The sequence below is a fragment of the Urtica dioica genome, chromosome 1 (genome assembly GCF_054948205.1).
Source record: "Urtica dioica subsp. dioica isolate 48M chromosome 1, U.dioica_male_clone48M_v1_H2, whole genome shotgun sequence".
Classification (NCBI taxonomy): Eukaryota; Viridiplantae; Streptophyta; class Magnoliopsida; order Rosales; family Urticaceae; genus Urtica; species Urtica dioica.
The window spans coordinates 54591187-54598656 of NC_142756.1; the positions used below are offsets into that span (position 1 = coordinate 54591187).

General features: G+C 52.8%; 1 long non-coding RNA gene across 1 annotated transcript; it reads right to left on the minus strand.

Moving 5' to 3' along the window:
* Positions 1–6356: 6356 nt before the first annotated feature.
* On the minus strand, positions 6357–6859 carry LOC149408132 (uncharacterized). Its single transcript, XR_016296481.1, has 3 exons — positions 6686–6859; positions 6519–6611; positions 6357–6447 (listed from the first exon to the last, which is right to left on the minus strand). It is a non-coding gene; the product is annotated as an uncharacterized LOC149408132 (long non-coding RNA).
* Positions 6860–7470: the final 611 nt, after the last annotated feature.

Here is a 7470-nt window from a genome sequence, read left to right on the forward strand (position 1 = left end):
CTTTGACTTTTTGTGGCGACCTCATCTCTAAGATCGCCTTAATCTTCTCAGGATTGGCCTCGATCCCGCGGCGGCTCACCATGTAGCCCAGAAACTTTCCAGACTCGACCCCGAAAGCGCACTTGTTGGGGTTGAGCTTCATTTTGTATCGTCGCAGGATCGTGAACATTTTCCTAAGGTCTCGAACGTGGTCGTGGGCTTTGAGGCTTTTGACAAGCATGTCGTCCACGTAGACCTCCATAGTTTTGCCAATTTGATTGGCGAACATGCGGTTCACTAACCTTTGATACGTTGCTCCCGCGTTTTTTAGGCCAAAGGGCATGACCTTGTAACAGTAAAGTCTGCGGTTCGTAACAAAGGTGGTTTTGATCTGATCCGGCTCGGGCATGCGGATCTGGTTGTAGCCTGAATAGGCGTCCATGAAGCTCAGCAACTCGTGGCCCGCCGTGGCGTCCACGAGCTGCTCGATCCTCGGGAGAGGGAAGCTGTCTTTCGGGCAGACTTTGTTGAGATCTTTGTAGTCGATACAGATCCGCCACTTCCCGTTTCGCTTCTTGACCATCACCACATTGGACACCCACTTGGGGTGCTCCGCCTCCCTGATGAAGTTGGCGGCGAGAAGTTTGTCAACTTCTTCACCAATGGCTTGGTACCTCTCCCCGCTGAACGCCCGTCGCGGTTGAACGCGCTCGGCCACTCTCTTGTCGTCGTTGAGACGATGAACCATTATTTCGGGGTCAATTCCCGGCATGTCGGCGTGTGTCCACGCAAAGACATCTTTGTGCTCTCGGAGGAAAGCGGCGAGCTCGATTCGGGTCTCAGACGGGAGTTGGGCGCCTACCTTGACTACTTGGTCAGGCTTGGCGTCGTCCAACACGACGGGAACGAGGTCGTCCGGCGTCTCCACCTTTCGACGCTCGACATCGTGCCTTTGGTCTAGCTCTCCAAAGGTGCCTCCCTCCTCTAACTTGCACGGGAATTTGTCCCCGAGTTGGAAGACGGTGCTCACCATCTTTCCTTTCCCTTTTCCGTTCACGCCCTGGATGTAGCACATCCTCGCCATGGATTGGTCTCCCAGCATCACGGCGATTCCTTTCTCGGTCGGGAACTTCATCATCAGGTGGTACGTGGACGTTATGGTTTTCAACCGATTGAGAGTCGGGCGGCCGACGATGATGTTGTAAGCCGAGGGCTGATCCACCACTAGGAACGACACGATATGGGTAACCTCGAGCCCCCCCGGCGTACCGAAGGTAACCGGGAGGTCGATAGTTCCCTCTGTCATGACCCTCTCCCCGGAGAAGCCGAAGAGCGGGGTTGAGATTGGGGTCGGTCTCATCCCGGATAGCTTCATCCTGTCCAACGCCGACTTGAAGATTATGTCGGCGGAGCTCCCATTGTCGATCAGGATTCTCCGGACGAGGTTGTTGGCGACCGGGGCAGAGACGACTATCGCGTCGTTGTGTGGATGGAGTATTCGCGCCGCTTCTTGTCCGGTGAAGAACATGGATTCGAAGGGGGCCGGAGGAGGGACCTCGTACGTATGGTTGATGTAGTGTGCTATTTTCCCTTGGGAAACTTCGCGCACGTACTTCTTCCTTTGCGTAGCCGAGTCTCCGAACTCCGGGCCGCCCAAGATCGCGCCCACGACGTGAAGTTGCGAGCTCTCCGGTTCTTCGTTTGTCGCGCGGTCCGTGACAGTCACCGTCGCCGGACCTTTCTTTCCTTGCCGCGGGCGGCCTCCGTGCGCCGCGGCCGTCCTGATAGTTCTAAGGACGTATTCTTTCAGCTTTCCATCTTGAATCAGGGCCTCAATCTGACGCTTGAGTTGGTAGCATTCGGATGTCAGGTGCCCGTGATCCTGATGGTAGTCACAGTACTTGCTTTGATCCCTTTTGGCGGGATCCTTCGTGAGAGGGGTTGGACTTCCCAGCTTGTCACGGTGCAGAGCTAGGATTCGCTCCGGCGAAGTGTTCAGAGGAGTGAATGTCGAGAACTTTCGGAAGCTATCGACATGTGGTGGCCTTGGCCCGGGAAGGGAGCGGCCGTTAGGGGCCTGGCTTCCCTTATTCCTCCTCTTCCGAGGGTCGGGACGATCTTCATCTCGATCGTCGCGACGGTGACTCCCCTGTCCTCCTGACTTTCGGCCATCTCGGCCATCGAGATAGTCCTCGACTCCCATATATGTGCGGGCTCTCGCCATTAGCTCCGCCATGTCTCGCGGGACTTGGCCAACAATAGACTTGAGGAAGTCGCTCGTGCGGACTCCCTCAGTGAATGCCGTGATGGCGTCCCTTTCGTCGAACCCTTCGACCTTGTGAGACTCCTCGGTGAAGCGAGCGAGGTATTGTCTCAGCGTCTCGTCCCTTCCTTGTCGGATAAAGAGGAGGTGGGTCTTTGGTTTCTTTTGCGCCACGAGGGTGGCGAATCGGGCAAGGAACGCCTCTCGTAAGGCCCGGAAAGACGAGACGCTTCCCGGCCTCAAACTTCGGAACCACTCAAACCCCGACCCTGTGAGGGTCAGGCTGAAGGCTTGGCAGAGGGTGGCGTCCGTCTGCCCTTGCATCGTCATCCACGTCTCATAGTGTTGGACGTGGAAGTAGGGATCCGTACGTCCATCGTAGGGGGGAATGGACGGTAACTTGAAGTTTCCCACGCATGGTTGCACGAGGACTTGTGCGGCGAAGGGAGAGTATGATTCCTCGATCCCTCCATACGGCCTTTGCCTCCCTGACTCCCTCATTTCGATGATTTGATTTTGGAGGCTCTGAATCATCGTGACCATGTCAAGCCCGTTAGCGGGGCCGACCGTCGGGGCCACGGGAGTCACTGGTTGGCGTTCGTTGGACGCTTGGTCCATGACATTGGCCTGAGGCCGGCCGAGAGTTGCAGCGAGGAGCGCGTCCCTTCGAGAGTTTAGCCTTTGGCGGAGATCCTCCCCTCGGGAGTTTCTCTGCGCCGTCAAGCGCTCTCTAAGGTCCACGCTTGGCGCGGGATGAGGCGAGGTCGCCCTTGGTCGGACCGTCCGGCGGGCGCTTCGGCTATCGGCCCCATCATCTACCAGAGTCGCTCTCTCCTCGGCGAGGGGCCGTGTACGGCCGCCTCTTGAAACCGAGGGGGCGAGTCCCCGGGAATGTGACCGTGCCTGATGCCGTGCCAGGTGCGACGGCCCGGCCAAAGCATTGTTAGACCTCTCGGGCCGCGAAGGGGCAAGGCTGGGCGTTGCCTCATTGGTCCTCGACTCCCCCACATATTCGGGGTCGGAGTCGTCTTGGGCGGACCTATCTTCAATGTCATAGCCGAGGAGATCGGCTATGAGCGTACCGTCGACGCCGGGGCGGTCGAGGAGCTCCGCAAGCCGCCGGGCCGTGTCCTCTCGGAGCTCGGCCTCGGGGTCATTCATCGGGTCTTGGGGCTGGCTCTCGCTATCGCGAGGTTGCCCTTCAAGACGATGTGCGAGGCGTCGAAGGCCGTACCTCGAGCTCGTCGCTCGGGTACCCGCGGAGGTGGTGGGAATGTGACTCATCTCTCGAGAGTCATGAGAACAAAGGGAGAAAACTAGTAGAGGGAATGTGTCGTCAAGGTCGAGAGATCCCCTCCTTCTAGCGCCAAAATGTTGTCGCAGTTTTTCGGACAACGATTTAGGAGTCGCAGACGGTTAGACCCAAGGCCGGACCAAGTGGTCTCGTCTCGACTCGAGCGTGTCGGACTTGGTATCCCAAGTCGTCCCTTAGCTGTCTGTGGTATCTATCTCGTCCAGGCACCTGAAAAGCAAGCAGGAAAGGTGTGAACTACAAAGGGAAAACAGAGGGGTTGCCCCTGTTTACCTCTCTGACGCTCAACATTAGTAGGATATAGGTGGTTTGTAGAGAGTTTAGTGTTTAGAGGTCGAGACTTGAGAGAAACGAGCGAGGTACGAGTTCGACAGCGTTTCAGTACCCAAATTTGGATCAGTTGGGTCAAGGGAGAGACCCTCATATTTATAGGCGGCCAGAGAGGGTTTGGGGAATCCCTCGGCCGAGCGCCGGCCTTGGAGAGCCGGCCTTGGAGCGCCGGCCTTGGAGAGCCGGCCTTGGAGCGCCGGCCATGGAGAGCCGGCCTTGGAGCGCCGGCCTTGGAGCGCCGGCCCTGGAGAGCCGGCCTTGGAGCGCCGGCCATGGAGAGCCGGCCTTGGAGCGCCGGCCTTGGAGCACCGGCCTTGGAGCGCCGGCCTTGGAGCACCGGCCTTGGAGAGCCGGCCTTGGAGCACCGGCCATGGAGAGCCGGCCTTGGAGCGCCGGCCCTGGAGAGCCGGCCTTGGAGCGCCGGCCATGGAGCGCCGGCCCTGGAGAGCCGGCCTTGGAGAGCCGGCCATGGAGAGCCGGCCATGGAGAGCCGGCCTTGGAGAGCCGGCCATGGCGAGCGCCGGCCCCGGACGAGCGCCGGGCTTAGGACGGCCGCCAGCGTGGCCCTCGTCGATCTACCGGACCGAGACGGACCGGTAACAAATTTCATCGTACATCATCGTACGACATCATACGATGCATGGTTCTCATCGTATTTCACACTTAAATTTAAACCCTAACTTTCTAAATCCAATCCAAATCACCTCAAATCAACTAAAATAATATTAAGACTAAGTCCTAAACCCTATTCTAACTATATTCAATGACATTTAACAATGAAATTAGTTGAAAACTTACATTTTTAGATGATTTTTGAGCTCGGGATTTATGAGTTCCACCGCGTCCGGAGTTTGAAGCATCTCCATCGTACGCCATCGTCCTCTGTCGTACTATATCATACCGGCTCGTACAATATTGTATGCCGTCATACAAGATCGTAGGAATGCTTTTTTTTTAAATAGTTTTCGAGTGAAATAGAGAGAGAGAGAGAGAGAGAGAGAGAGAGAGAGAGGGAAGTGAGTTCAAATATTTGTTCACAGGGGAATTTTTGTCCGATTATGCCACTAGTACAAAAAAACATCATTGGGTGCGACTTTTTTCGCACCTAAAAGTCAAAAGTCGCACCCAATGATACCTTTAGGTGCGACTTTACGTGCGACTTTGTCGCACCCGAAAGTTCGCACCTAAAGGTGATGGGTTCGAAAAGTCGCACCCGATGGTCATGACTTTTAGGTGCGACTTTTAGGTGCGGTTTTCCGCACCCAAATTCGCACCCATAAGTCAGAAAAGATGTGCGAAAAAGTCTGCGGGAAGGCCATTGGGTGCGACTAGTCGCACCCATTGGCCTACCCGCCAAATTTTTGGGTGCGACTAGTCGCACCCGTTGGCCTACCCGCCAAATTTTGGGTGCGACTAGTCGAACCCAATAGCCTACCCGCCATTATGTGGCGGGGAATGTTGACCTTTGGGTGCGACTAGTCGCACCTTAAGGTCTACCCGCTCAATTTTCGGGTGCGGATAGTCGCACCCGATAGTTTTTTTTTAATTTTTTTTTTTTGTTTATTATGCTTATAAATTCTATGATTATAATCAAATAATACTGACTAAATAGTTTATTAATTAGAAAATTCATTAATTAATATTCATAATAATAATAAAAACTAAACATTTGTTGTTCGATTACAATAATTATTATAATGTACGACAAATAATTAAAAAAAATATTCATTCTTTTCCCTTTCCTTTTCCTCGGTTTGTAAACCACTCCTTGAATGTTTTACTCCCTCTTCCGCCAAATCTTCCTCCGGAACTGCTGCTACCTCCTCGTCCACTCCCGCTCGTACGCTCTCCCTGGTAATCTGCTGAAGCTGGCGGCGTCGTCTAAGCATCTGCCATTGAAACTGATGGCGGCGTTGTCTGAGGCGACAGGTGCATTTGAGGCGACGGCGTCGTCTGAGGCATCCGTGGCAACATGCCGGGCAACATCTGAGGCATCTGTGGCATCGTGCCGGACGACATGTGAGGCAAGGGCGAAAATTGATGCGTGAACGCGAACAGTTGTCGCTGCATCTCCTCCATCTGATGTTGTTGGGCTCGCCTCATCTCATCCATAGCGAGTTGTTGTGCCGCCACCTGAGCTTGGAGCTCGCCAACCTCTGGAACGCAGCGCCGCGACGAGCCTGAGCCTGACGACGAGCTTTCGTCCTGAGCCTGAGCAATAGCCCAAGATGATCTCGGGACCGCTGGACCTATTCCAACGTACCAATCTTGAGGGTTCCCGAGAATTTCTAGCATCGCGTGCTCCTCTGCGTCGTCCTGGTTAAAGACTACGCCTTGCTCTTCTGCTTGTCGCTGAAGATCCGCCAGTAGAGTAACTATCTGCGCCTTTACACATAAGAAAAATTATTAAAAATTAATTATTATGTAAGTAACGTAATTGTAATTATCACATATGACTTACATGTGCTCGTCTCGCCCAATCTGTCGTCCATTCACCTTTTCTATTATGGTGTTTTTGCTCCCACGTCGTTAACGCGGAGCCTAAAGTCCCATCATCCTTACTCTGCAATTGTTATGAAAATTTAAGTATTGAATTTATTTCAAATTAAGTATTTCAAAATTAGAATAACTTACGTTCAAATGACGATGAGCCAAGAAAGAAAGAGATCCTTGAGTCGACCTCGTCTTCTTCTTCTTTGAATTCTCCTTGTTGCGATTAGACTTTTTCTGCAAATAATTAATTTTGTCATTATTCAATCTGATAAAGATATTATGATTTATTACAATCATACATTACGTACCTTCCAATCGTCAGTTGCGAACTCGTCTACCACCGCCTCCCAATCCTCTTTCTTATATCCCGGTGGTGTTTCCGCCTTAGCGTTTTCTTTGCTCCCACAAAACTCCAACCTGAACTTCTCTGATAGCTTGGACTTCTGGTTGCGTCGCCTGATCTTGGCATTCCGAATGATAGCCTGATCAATCGTATTCTGAAAGCAATCCGCAGGCAGATCCTCGCCGGTGTCAGGATCCGTGTACACAAATCTGAACTCGGAATGAAGTGCGCTCAAAATAGAAGCCAATGTCTGGGGCGTCACTTCACTCCAATCACGAGTCGTAGGCGGGATATGTGCTTTCACCAAAGCACCGAGGCGGTTGTTAAATTGTCCAACCTTTTTATTTTCTTTCCTTATCTCTTGATAGAATGTTTGGTTTATTGGGTCCCACTTGACCACCTTCGCACTAGGTACACCCTGTGTTGCTCGCGCCGACGTCGAGCCGGTTGTTGGTCCCCTTGATTTCTTAGGACCTTGGGAATCAGGTTCCTGTGGCGGACCTTGAGAATCTGGTCTCTGTGGGGAATCTCCACCAGAACCTGAAGCAGTCGACATCCTATAAAATGAAAACAACATTTGTAAATTGACATCGTATAAAATAAAACAACATTTGTGAACATACATCACAAAACAAAAGGGAACAACATCATACAAAAATGTGGGTGACACCACGGATATATTATAAAACCTCACATATGGCGGAGGAAAACCGTGGTTACATAGATAGTTCTCATTCATCGTCATCACTA